The sequence below is a fragment of the Bemisia tabaci genome, chromosome 8, assembly GCF_918797505.1.
Source record: "Bemisia tabaci chromosome 8, PGI_BMITA_v3".
Taxonomy (NCBI): Eukaryota; Metazoa; Arthropoda; class Insecta; order Hemiptera; family Aleyrodidae; genus Bemisia; species Bemisia tabaci.
This window is the reverse complement of record NC_092800.1, coordinates 29,722,091-29,735,948: the sequence shown is the minus strand read 5'-3', so window position 1 is coordinate 29,735,948 and position 13,858 is coordinate 29,722,091. Positions and strand designations below refer to the sequence as shown.

The 13,858-nt window shown below is 39.6% G+C and overlaps 1 protein-coding gene across 3 annotated transcripts in view; it reads right to left on the bottom strand.

Annotated features, from left to right (window-relative positions):
* Window positions 1-13,858, bottom strand: part of LOC109033933 (facilitated trehalose transporter Tret1-2 homolog) — a 95,269-nt gene that overhangs the window by 31,467 nt on the left and 49,944 nt on the right. Inside the window, exon 1 of one of the 3 annotated variants that reach the window (XM_019046795.2) lies at window positions 13,491-13,646. The exons of the other annotated variants lie outside the window; for them this stretch is intronic. The gene's annotated coding sequence lies outside the window, so the exon portion shown is untranslated. Of the gene's footprint in view, window positions 1-13,490; window positions 13,647-13,858 lie in introns of those variants that run through there. 3 annotated transcript variants of the gene reach the window in all.

The following is a 13,858-nucleotide window of genomic DNA, read 5'->3' as shown; positions in this document are numbered from 1 at the left end:
GTCATGATAGACATATTTTCTACAAAACTTCGCGTCTTGCCGCACTGGGCTTTAAATGAACCGTAGGTTGATTTAAATCTCTGGACTTTTTTCTAATTCCTTCAGCGGGGAAAAGAAAATAAATACAAATATATTGAGATGTGCGTTCAAATTTTTCCTACAGTGACCATGAAATGCAATGACTTTGCTGCAGTCCGTCATTCCTAGATTAGAGAAGGCAGGGAAGCAGCAAGCAGCCCACATTTTTGATGGCAACGTTGTTATGTATTGAAACAATCAAAGCGTTATTCAAAGAATGTAGCGATAAAAATCAGTATTAATTTTACTTCGTCGGTACATTAAGCAACGCTGGACTTAAGTTACGTGTGAGAGAAACAAGGAATGCGCCCTTAGTTAGTGCGAATATGACGAACACGGTAGAAATTTCATTTTAACTCCTGGATGCAACTATTCGAGCTCTATGGATGTCCGTGTTGCATACGAACTCAATTGAAGGCGTTTTGACTGTCCAGGCACTCACCACTTATTCTTCGCCGCGGCGCACAGTGGATCGAGTCAATTAGAGAGGTCGGACATGAAATTTTTGACTGAATTTGCAAATTTTGATGTTTATTTCGTCACATTTAAACTTCAAAGGATGTTTCAAGAGAAGAATTTCACGAGGAAACCAATAGAATTACTTTTAGAGCCTCTAAGTTTTGTATAAACGGAGTCTCACGCGTTTAAAGTTTCCAGATTTTGTCCCGACCTCTCCTATTGACTCGATCCACAGTGCGAAGCCAACAGTGGCCTTTACTGCAGAGCTCCAAAATAACACAGCACTTTTAATTCTTCGTTTTTACTACAAACGTGTATCCAAGGAGTCTTACGCACCAATAGGTGCATACAGTCGCAGGCGTAGGATGTGAGTATCTTTTGTGCTTTAGTTTTCACATCGCTATGCGCTTAGCTTGATTTAGAGAGCAACTATTCATACTTGAGAAATGTCTACAAAGTAAAAATGCAGAATTGAAAGCACTCTGTTATTTAAAATTCTCACAGTAAAGCCCGCTGCATAATGACCCGAGCCGTTTTTCAAAAGGTTGAAAAATGTTCGACCAAAACCGCAAATTCTCATGTTCATTTCTCCTTATCATAAATTGCATGAGGCGCTTTTTGAAGGACATTACAAGAAAAAAAATTCCACGACACAACTTCTGAAACCTCTGCGTTCCGTATTAACATCGATATGACCTTCAAATGTTTCCCTATTTTGTAAGACTCCTCTCACTTACTCGCTCCACGGAGCGCTACAGGTGAGGCGATTAGTGTCCGATATCAAAACGCCTTCACTCCCGTGCGTATGCAACACGGACATCCATGGAGCTCGAATAGTTGCATCCAGGCGTTATGATGATTTTCTGTCACTCGTGGTATTCGTTGCATGCGACACCAACTGAAGCTTTGAATGTTTTTCTTGCAACTTAACTCAATTGCAGCGTTGCCTATCGTGCCGATGAAGTAAACCTACTTCTGACATTCATCGCTAAATTGCCAATTATTCGAGATCGGCCTTATTAAAAAGTAAAACATTGTTGCTTACCCTCAAAGTTACGTAATAAATTAGGTATTTGAGCATGGAATGTTGAGTTGCCCTAAACTTACTTTAATGAGCTGTCCTTTATGTAGTTTCTTTTTTTTTTTTTTAAATTTTTAATGTTCGAATACTAAATATTCCAGGAACAAACCTAATGGATCGCACGTACTAGAACAAAAATTATGACCATTGGTTTTTTGACAAAATGAAATGCAACAGAAAAGCTGTCACATCACAAAACTAGATACACATAATTTGATTTCCTAGGTGCAATGGCAAAACTAGCATTGTGAAGTCTGGTAGAGGTATTAGTGTAAATTATATTTTGTTGTGCTCTTTCCCTCCTGAAATGTGGGCTGTGTCTAAAATTAAATTTTAGACTTTGTCTCCAAGTGCATTTAAGCCAAATTCCAACTTATCGTTGTTCAAAGTAGTGAATTCCTGTTGAAAATACCGACGCATGTTTTCCAGATGCGGACGGGCAATGACCCGTAAAGATTTCATTCTTCTCGGTAAAATATGTGGCTATGAATTTGTTACCCTTTCACGTCGACGCTTGACGTAAGGACGCACGTATGATACGTATTTACTGGTAACTACCGGGATACATACGCAGTATAGCTCGGGAGTAAATTGGTCATGAACCAACGCGCATTTAAATGCTAATTGCCTCGCTGCGTGATTATGAGATATGGAAATTATTTAAATTTTGCTCAAATTTTTGTTCTGGTAAGGAGCTGAATGGACGTATTTCTGCCGAACGGAACCACGTGCATTATGACGTGAGCTCTGTTATGCATATTTTCTTATGGGTCTCAGGGCTCACATCTCAATGCACATAGTTCCTTTTGGCAGAAATACGTCCAAATGAGCCCGACCTCTGAGCTTTGTATTCTGCCTTTCAAAACCAGTCGTGCCCAAAAATCAAAAACAGTGAATAGAGGATAAGAAAAGATTGGAAGGATGAACGCAGATAGCGTTGAGAGTAACAGTAATTATGGGAAAAAATTCACTACAAGGTTTTCAGTTCGGACAGTGGGAGAGTGTCCAATTGTCAATTAGGTCTCTGATCCAGATATTAGCAAAAATTATTAGGGCGATTTTGTTGTGATATTACATATCAACCACCATGAATCACGACATTGAGAAATTCTGTTAGTGCGGTTGCACCCTATAAGTAAAGTTTCTGAAAACCATAATTTTGTCTAAGTATGGTTTTATGTAAAGATATCAAATTTCAAAATTACGTACGCCCATTCATTTCTTTGATACTCAAGGTTTGGATAACTTGAATAAAACTGAAAGGTATTTTTTCTTATTTTTTTTCTTTAAATCACCATTTTCTGGTTATATTTTATAATATTTTTTGAAAGTTCTAATTACAAAGTTGTAAGTTTGATTCTTTTTTCCTTTTTTTCCAAAACATAAAAGAGTCGCATCTTCCTAGACGATGAAACTTAACTACATTACAAGGTTGCAATATTCATTCAAACAATTCATATTTTTTCAAGATATCTGTGGATTTGTTTCAAAAGTTTTGCTGACTTTTGAGAGTAACAAAAAAAATTGTTAGTTCTCTAGGTAGGAGCACTTAATATCTACCTATTCACAATTGACGTTTTCGAATGCAAAAGTTTGTTGAAATGGCGTTACGTTCATTTGTCTGAAAATGGCGAATCGACAGTCGTGATTTATTTATTATTTTCATTTTTTTTGCGACAAGAAAGTGGTCTCCCAAAACAAATCAATGAGTTGTGTCCTTTGATCTACAAAAATCGAGAGATCTCGGGTGAGCTCGAAATGATTTCACTTCCCGTTTCATTTCTGACCTTTCCACGGTTCAATGACTGTCGCATCCAATTGCATGAATGTCGAGCGGGTCTCACTGGTTGTGAACTGCAACAACCAGCCATGCCGCACGCCACGGCGCGAAGAGAGATCTACAGGTGGGAAAATAACTTCGACCTTGGGTAAACGGGTCACACGAAAACAACGATGAGCAATGCAGCTTCTTCGCAACTGAGAACTATCATTGACACCTGTGACGTCTGACGAGACTGCTATGTTTTTGCATATCAGGTCTGCCCGGAACGGATACTCAGACTAACAAATATTGTTTCCTTCAGACAGGTGTGGTATCAGCCATGCCATTGATACCGACGTAAATTTTTAAAGACCATGAAAAAACAGAACTTTAAAGCGAATCTAACTCAAAACCTGGATCAAGAGTGTTGCATGGGCATAACTACAGCTTTTTATGGATTTGACATTAAATCAGTAAAGATTTTTTTATATTTTAAGCGTAAAAATCTATTCACCCACAAGCTTTAATTCATTTTACTAATATTTACGAGCTCCTCATTCAATCTTCAAAATTGCAAATATCTCGTGTTTAATAAAAAGCAGTAAAATGTGGGGGACATAATCAGGACCAGATTTACCTACTTGCCGCCCATGGGCCGCCTGTATTTTGCCGCCCCTTCTCATTCGTTTTGAAACATGGATACAAACCATTAAGTGAACGTGCCGGAGGGAGAGGGGTCCATAAGACACGTTTACTCGTGTTGGGCACATTTTTTGTGAAAGCCCTGTCAACACCAGCAAAAGTTCACGGAACTTTGCGCGAAAATTAAGTTCCGTAAACCTATCTCTGTGTGGACGAGGCCTTTCATTCATAAGAAAAGAACAAAAAAATTATGAAAGAATTGACATGAATGTGGTTTAATGATTTTATTTTCCGCCACTGCGCCACGTTGACCGTGCTAAGTTTGGCGCAATGCGTGAAGTATTCATGCAATCTTGTAGGCACTATGCACTTCACGCCGGCCGCTACTGACCGCACTGTGTTTCACGCAATGCGTGAAGTATTCATGCAGTCTTGTAGGCGCGTTCTTCCTTAGAACGGCAGTATGCCGGGGTAGGTACAAACCTATGGTTCTTTCTGATTGAATTCTATTCCAAATAGTTCCTTTTGATTCAATTCAATTTTACATAGCTCCTTTCTGCAAAAAAACGTCCGAATGTATAGCTCCTCCCACGCTTTTTGTAACAAACAACATTGCATAGATCATTGGTTCCCGTCGACGGTCGGATTGTCACACTAACGATTTCTGGTTGACTGGCACCGCTGCTCACCCACAGACACGGGCATGATTTTCCACGAGTTATGCAGTCGCCGCGAAAGAGTTGCCGAGTGGATGGACGCGGTGTCGTTTTAACACGGCGTTCCGCGTGGATTTGGCGCGTTTCGGGGTAAATCACGCACCGGGACCCTGCGCCGGCGCCGAACCGGAAATTCAATGAACAGGAGTCGGGAAATCAGTCGAGGAGTTCGCTTGCTCGGCGACGGATCCAGGATTGTCGATGTCTATCGGGACTTGTGATTTTATTCTCGCGTTTATGAGTTTATGATGGTAGGTAGTGTACCTGTATTGAGAGCATATGACCACTGGGCCCCATGGAGAGGCTCAGGACCCAAAAATGGCGGTGCTTTGTTTTGGTTTTTGTGGATGGGAGGGGGGGTCATTGCCAACTTTTGACGGTTATCACCAACCGCACTTGCTGCCAACCTTACTACATCTAAGATAATTTTTCTCTAAAATTGCACATGATTAGCATTAAAAATATGTAAAGAAGTCGCAATAGTGCATTTGGGTAAATTTCTCGTTACGATAAGCAAAGAAAACTACATTTTGAGTCATTTTGAATTACATTAACTTATGGCGTCCGCCATTTTTGGGTCCTAAGGGCTCCATTCAGCCTAAGATGGCTGAGCCAATCAGAAGTGGTAACACCAGTGGCCATACTCTCTCAATATAGGTACTCTAATGGTAGGTTTGTTTGAGTGGTGATAAAGTCCTTTTATTCACGACGTATTGCGTCCATTTTACTAGAGTCCCTTCATCCTGAGAGTGAAGACAAAGCGAATCCATTTCTGATTGGTTCCCGTATTTTAGGCCTTCACAATATCACAAACGGGAATAAAGATTACAGTTTCACTAACTGCAAAAATTATAAAGTGGAATGAACCTGGGAATAGGGGGTACGGCAAAGAACAAATGGAATGAGAGTCGGAACGGAAATAGGAATTCGGGAATGGTTTGATCAAAGATTACGAAAAATGTCCGATTTCTGTAATCTGTATTCCCGTTTGTGACATCTATTAGCTTCGTTGTCTCAACTTTCTCTATAAAGAGACTCTATAGCTTTAATGAGGGATGCAAAATGCTCAAACACCGTGCGGTATACTGCCGTGCTAAGGAAAAATGCCGTGCGAACATTCGGAAGTCTCTCACAATTGATTGTTTAATTTTGAGAGTAGCTATGATTGTATTCTCTTGAAATTTTCAGACATTTTAGATACAGTTGCGAATAAAATATACAAGAAATTGGCAGGAAAATATGTACAGGATACCCAGAAAATCCGTGGTTTATCTAAGTAGATTTGGCCACGTCTGAAGGCTCATACGGCATTTTGCCGTAGCACGGCAGTATACTATCGGAAGACCTATCTTCCCTACTTTGCCCCATTCCCCTGTTTTAAAAAGTTATTTCTCAAAAATATATAGTATAATTATTTGTTCCTCTAATAATGGAACGTAATCGGAGATTTTGGAACGTCGCACAGTTGATCGAGTCAATTAGGGAAGTCGGACATGAAATTTTTGACTAAAACTGCAAATTTTGATGTTTACTTTGTCACATTTTAAATTTTAAGGGGTGCCTTAATGAAGAAAATTTCACGAGGAAACCAATGAAGCCACTTTTAGAACCTCTAAGTTTTGTACGAAACGGAGTTGTAAGCGTTTAAAGTCTCCTAATTTTGTCCGACCTCTCTTAATGACTCGATCCCTCATTGCGCCTCTTGATTTTTTATGCGCAAAAATCAGGATAGCTCAGAAATGAGTTGCAATTATGCGTCGTTACACTGCAATCGCGCAGCCTTACGAATGCGTTTGCATGTATGTTGTAACCAGTGCCGCTTCGTAAATGTTTATTATTTTGTTAGGTTAGGCTACGTTAGGTTAGGTTATGTTAAGTTTCTAAATTTTGTCCGACCTCTCCTGTCGACTCGATCCACTGTGCGTTGCAAAAAAGTTACGCACTTTCCAACTTTGGCCATTGATATACATCAATATAGTTGATGACGTCATCCTCAACCTTTCTCAAAGATTGACATCTCGTTAAGATTAGACGTAGAAGCTAACTTGGAGCTTGAGAAGCTCCAATCCGTTTCGACATTCTATTATCCACCATGGTGAAAAGTTCATTGACCCATCGATCTATCCCGTGCTCATCTCCAAGTTATCTGCTCCCGAACTTTGATTACAGATCATATCATAAATCCATTGTCGAGACTTCCTTCGGCGGAATCAAAAACGGGCTTCGTAAATGGAAGAAGATTGAAATTCAGTTAAAACTTGGATAGAAAGTTAAACGCGGGGCCAAGCAAAGGCCAAGATTAAATGCGAAAAGTTGGCGAGGAATCGAGCGACATTATTGAAAAATCGTGCAAAAAAATGCGTTTTTAATCCACGTTGAAAGCCGAGTGGTTCCTATTCATTTCGTGTCCTTCCCGGGCTATCGATTCTGGCGCCCGAAACGGTAGCAATCGTCACTGCTCGTAAATCTTCCTTCTTGCTTGTTGCACACCCCAGAATCTGGCTCAGCTCACAAAAAGACGTAACTATACTTTGAAATAAGCCTATCATGCGCAAATAACCCAATGCTTTCCAGAGCTCAAACGAAAATTGAGTTAGGCGGTTTTGTCGTCAGAGTCTCTCGGCGGCGAGTTTTTCCGTATTGGCAAACTGAAAGGGGAGTTCCGTCGGCGCTTCAAAGGTAAAATGAATTCGTCCGCCGTGTCGCACGGTGGGACGAGCTTTTGAAGATTTCGGACGTGATATTTTACTGTCGTGCTGGGAAAGTACGCCGTGTGAACATTCGAAAGTTGCCAAATTTCCCTTGATAAAACATATATTTTTGACCACATTCATGCATATTTTTCCTTGAAGTTTTCAGGTGTTTTAGATTAAATTGCGTACAAAATTGTCTGAAAATTGTGAGGAAAAATATTTACAATTTTCCCAGTAAATCCGGTTTTTATCGAAGGAGACTTGGCAACGCTTGAAGGTCTGAAAATATTGGAAAATAATATTCGCAATTTTCCCAATAAATTCGGTTTTTGTCGGAGGAAACTTAGCAACGTCTGAAAGCTCATACGGCGTTCTCTCTTATAGCACGGCTGTTTAGGCTATATCATTCAAATTTGATGTTTATTTCGTCATATTATACATTTTAAAGGATGCTCTGCAAAATAAATTTCACGCGCGCGGAAACCGATTTCAAACCTTTACTTTTTGTATTTATAAGGGTATGAGCTTTTAATGTTACCACACCATGCATTGGCGGATCCAGCAAATTGGCAACATTGTCTTTCTTCCATTTAAACCTATGAAAATGTATCGATATTTGGAGAGGCTACATGCTTTGACAAGAATCAATTATTTGGCATAGGTTTAAATGGAGAAAATCCGGGTTTGCCAAATTGCTGGATCCGCCTTTGACACCATGTCCAATTACTCCCTATAACTGGATCCACTGTGCGTCGTCCTAATTTTATTTTATCTTATTGATGCCAAGGAGCGGAGCCCGAACCGCGAAGACTCCAGTTTGTGGGGAGGAAAGTCGCGAAAAATTATTACGGTCCGAGGGGTGAGTGAAAAAGGGGCGAGGTGGTCTGCGGTGCTGAGTTAGGCTGTACTCGCGAAAGGAGGAGCGTATCATCCTTACGCAGTTGTCAAATGTGTTAGGTATTTTAGCCGTCGGTTCGACTGAGACAGATCGAGGTATATTGAACCTGGTCAAATCTCAAACTGAAAGCTTCTAGTGCAAAGTTCAAAGTGTTCTTCAACAAGCGAGACTTAAAGGATTTTAACTTTGGGGTCGCTTTTTAACCGCAAAAGTAGGGATCTCATCGTGAAGTTTGTCCAAAAATTGAAAATTAAAGGTTTTTATATTTCTATTGAAAAATGTTCATCGAAAGACTTAAAGAATGAATAAGAGTCAGGGACGGATTTACCTACTTGCCGCCCATGGGCCGCCTGTATTTTGCCGCCCCCTCTCATTCGTTCTGAAACATCCATAGAAAACCATCAGGTGAACGTGCCGGAGGAGAACGGGTGCATAAACGCGTTTACTCGTATTGGGCACATTTTTTATGAAAACCCTGTCAACACTTGCAAAAATTCACAGGAAGTTAACGCGAAAATTAAGTTCCGTAAACATATCTCTGTTTGGACGAGGCCTTTCATTTATGAGAAAAGAACGAAAAAATTATGAAAGAATAAACATGAATTTGGTTGAATGATTTTAATATCCGCCACCGCGCCAACCGCACTGTGTTTGGCGCAATGCGTGAAGTATCCCTACAGTCTTGTAGGCGCTGTGCGTTTCACGCCGACCGCTCCTTACCGCATTGTTTTTGACGCAATGCGTGAAGTATTCATGCAGTCTTGTAGGCACCATGAGTTTTACGGCGCCAACCGCTAATAACCGCACTACGTTTGACGCAATGCGTGAAGTATTCATGCAGTCTTGTAGGCACTATGAGTTTCACGCGAATCGCTACTGACCGCACTACGTTTGACGCAATGCGTGAAGTATCCATGGAGTCTTGTAGGCGCTAATATGTGCCTCATGCTGACTGGCGCGCCGCAACACGCCCAGGGATTCTCTTTTTCATCTCAAGCCCTCGTCATCATTGCTCTCTGCGCTACACCGCTCTAGGCAAAAATTGCGCGTGTTTGGTTTCTCTCTCAACTAGACTAATGAAAGGCACTGTCTCTTGTATCACTGATAGACGAACAGATTATAAATTACTATACTTTAAATCTCAGGAAATGAGAGATAATTTCGCCTTTTTTCGTTTGTAATTTTTTTCTTGATACATACAATTGAAAAAATTACAACATTTGCTGCCCCCTAAATTTGCCGCCATGGGCCGCGGCCCATGTGGCCACCCCCTAAATCCGGCCCTAATAAGAGTTCTAGTTAAATGTGAAATGTCTAAACCTTTTTGGCTCCTCTTATTAAGCCAAAAGTATGATTTAAATACATTCAATTATATATACGTTGACTCACGAAAAGCATAACTATTAATACTACCCTGAGAAAACCCAAGAAGAGCATTTTCCACTGCACCAGCATTGCATTGACTCTTCAGGGTTCATATTAAAACTCTAATATTCTAATAATCAATATTTCTCGATTTGATATGAGGGGCTTGGTGGGCAAGGCGCATAAATGGACTGAGTTAAGCAGAAAGGAACCAACCCACATTTTGGAAAAAATTGAGTTATGAGTGGTTTTGAACTCAACCACTGCTCTACTATCTATCACCAAAAATTCAAAGTTTTTGTTGGAGCAAATTTTGTAGAAATTGAACTTGAAGTTTATCTTTTACATTGAGTCTTATGTAGGAGCCAAACTTTAAACCTCTTTTTCTCGGTTCGATCCCGATGTGGCTTGGTTCCTTTCTGTTTAACTCCGTCCAAATGCAGTTTCTGCTATTTCAAGAAATACGCGTTTAAAGTTTTAAAATTAAATAGAGCCGCGTGGTGAAAAGGAAGTGTAAACTAAATTTTTGATGTTTTAAAGTTGGATTTTATAACTGTGACTTTTTCAGAGACTATACTTCCAAACTAGCTCTAGTTGAGTCCATGAATATCTAAATTTTCTCAAAAACTGCATTAATGCGCCTTGTTCTGTAAGCCCCATACATCCGCTCAGAGAAGTGCCTTCTTTCTCTTCACCTTCTTCTACGAACGACTAAGGCACAGTCCCGTTTTTCAGGCCATCCAGTATCGAACACAATATATTACATGAATATTAAAAATCTGAAAATCACTAAAAATAAAGGGCTCGATAAATCAATAAAAACATATATAAAATCTTCAATCATCCTCAGGAGGAGAGAGCCAGCCTCAGGAGAAGAGATCAGAAAAACTGTGAACCCAGCATTTCTCTGCAGCCTTTTGGGCTCATTTTTAGTACTTTCCCCTATGGTTTATAGAGTTGGCACCTATGTAAGAGGAGTAGAAGAACTCGGGGCAGAAAGAACGGGTCACAAGGCCAGAGTTGTCTTTCGGGACGAAACCCCAGTTTCCCTCACGAAACCGCGAATCAACACCACGTACATCCCCCGAAATCTTGAGCCTCCGCAGGGGGCGGCTAAGTAATTTATGAGCTCGGCACAAAGCGCATTCTATAACTTTGATTAAGTTTTTACAGGGCGACAACCGATCGCGAGATCGGTCAACGCCTACTTAATGTCGGACCCTTTCCGAGAGAAAGAATATATTCAGGCGTAAATCATTCGCCCGTGCGGGAGATGACACTCGTAAGGATGAACCAAAGGCCGGCTGACCTAATATTGATCCCGGCGGACGACAGGTGGGTATAAAAAAGTCGGCAGAGTACTTCTGTCATGCTAAGGAAGAACGCCGTATGAGCCTTCAGACGTTGCCATATTTCCTTCAAGAAAAATGGAATTTACTGAATAAATTGTGAAGATTTTTCTTCAAATGTTTTAGTCAATTTTGTTCACGATTTAATCTAAAATATCTGAAAATTTCAAGGAAAATTAAGCGTGACTTTCCTCAAAAATACATGTTAAATTTAGGAAAATTTGGCAACTCTTGAATGTTCATATGGCGTTCCTTCTTAGCACGGTAGTACTATGCCGTGCTAAGGAAAAACGCCGTATAAACATCCGAAAGTTTCCACATCCCCCTTCATATAACACGCATTTTTTACGAACTTTATGCATGTTTTTCATTTAAATCTTTAGATATTGTAGACTGAATTGCGTAAGAAACTGTCTCAAAATTTTTGAAAAAAATATTCTCTATTTTCTCAGTAATTCGATTTTTATTGAAGGAAATTTGGCAACGTCTAAAAGGTAATAATGCGTTCTGACTTAGCAACGCACGGCAGTACAACATTCAGGTGGGTGTAAAAAAGTCGGCAGGGTATAACATTCAGACTCTCGATCTGTCGTGCTAAGGAAAAACGACGTAAAAGCATTTATACGTTGCCATATTTACCTCAATAAAAAGCGAAGTTACCAGAGAAATTGAGAATATTTCTCTCCAAATTTTTCAGACAAGTTTTTTCGCAATTTTATCTAAAACATCTGAAAATTTCAAGGAAAATTGTGCATAAAGCTTTCCTCAAAAATGCATGTTTTATCCGGATGAATTAGGCAACTCCCGAATGTTCACACGGCGTTCTCCCTTAGCTAGGCAGCAATATCCTCGATTAGCGTTCGATTAGCAACAATGTGATTCAATTTTGGGAATGAGAGGATGGTGGTGAATGTTTATGGTCCATATTTCTGGTCTGGATTACAGTGAAGATGACATCAAGGGAAAGGGAGATCCTTTTCGGAACCCCTCCAAAAAATAAGGAAAAATAGGAGAAACGTTAAGAGGAAACAAGAAGAAACCTTTAGCTACACAAATAAGGCTCAGGAATTGAGAGTTTTCCCCTAAAATTGGCATTTGAATTTTCCGCGGATCGTCCACTATGTTAGGATAGTATGATAGAGATTGTTCCATATTATCTGAGGAGCTTGAAGGAAAAGTGGTATAAGTGCAGTCTTTGCTATTTTAAGATAACCGTGTTTCAAATTTCAAAATTACATGGAGCCCTACGGCAAGAAAAAAGTTTAAAGGCACATTCTGATGCTTAAAAACGTATTTCTCGCGGTGACTTTTTCTTATATACTTTAAGGCTAGTTTTAGTCGAAACCATTAATATCTCAATTTTTCAATCGCTGTACTTATCCCACTTGTCTTCCAAGCTCCTCGTTTGAATTCATTGTTTGACCGTTTAGTTGTGTATTTTAGGCATTTTCAGATAGCTGATTTTAAAAATTAATAAAAAAGTCAAAACTCTCGCTCAGTGGTTTATTTCCCGACGAATTTATGGCGAAAAAACCAAAGGTCGACTACTTTAATATTGGTCCGCGCACATGACAAGTGTGTGTAAGAAAGTTCGCAGGGTGCACATTTATTTTCGACTCTCGATAGTCTTGTTGTCGATTGGCGGTTACCTACTGATTCGCTTAGCGACTATGTTATTCAATTTTGGGATGAAGGAATAGTTGTAGAGGTCTATGGGTATTCTCGGTCTGGATTAAAGTGGCGATAAGAAAGGGGGTCTGGAAGGGGCCGTTTTCCTTGGAATCCCTCCAAAAAATAAGGAAAAGTAGAGGAAATGATAAGATGAGATGGGACGGAGGAAATCTTGGTTACCCAAAATATGCGACAGGGATTTTTCCCCCGAATATTGGAGTTTGATTATTCTGAAAATTAAATTGTATGTGTTTTTGAGGATGAATCTTAGCTGCCATTTTCGTTGAGGAAATGTTTGTGCAACAAGATTTCGTATAATTTGCAAACTTGTTCAAAGATTCGTGGAAAATTCCGAGAAGTAAGTAACTGTGGGTAGGTTCTTCTCATTTGAATTCGATCCAGTTCTTTACAAATTCTTGATATCTCTGATGGAGTCTTGCCATCAAAGTGTTCAACTACATTACTCTGATTCTCAACTCATTTTAGAAGAAATTAGGGTTAAAATTAGGGATAAAAGGGACTAAATACCTGGGAAAAAATTTTATCTTATGCATTGATATGAGGTTTGTACAAATGTACCGGCATGCTGTATTACACTTGCTTTTATCAACATTTAGTCTCCAACGTGTGAATCTTAAAAAAGGAATAGAGAATACAAACAAAATACCCTATACTCCTCAATTTTATGTGCGGAAAAAGAAAATTATTGATGATCATCAAAATAATACGTAAGTAACAGCATGCTGGAAGTAAAGCTAGGGAAAAATATGACTTACATGAACAAGCTCACAGCATATTCTGGTATGTATCCCACCTTCTAACCCTCCACAGTTATAATTGCATTACGTTCAAGCAAACAGACACTAAAATTGCGAACTGAATTTTGGAGAATTTAATTTGTTTTTGCTTTTCTGAAACGGTACACCCCTGCAATACCGCGATAAAGGAAGCATTGATATTTGATCCATCGCCCTCAATATATTGCGTCAAATTTCACAATAAAAATTGCCGGAAACTCCGTTAATTCATTGATCCGCGATAAAAAGCGGACTAACATACCGTGACAGAGAGAACAACGAGCACTTCAAAACACGAAGAACAATCATGAGACTGCGACTATTTTGTCTCTGTACAGTTTTGGATG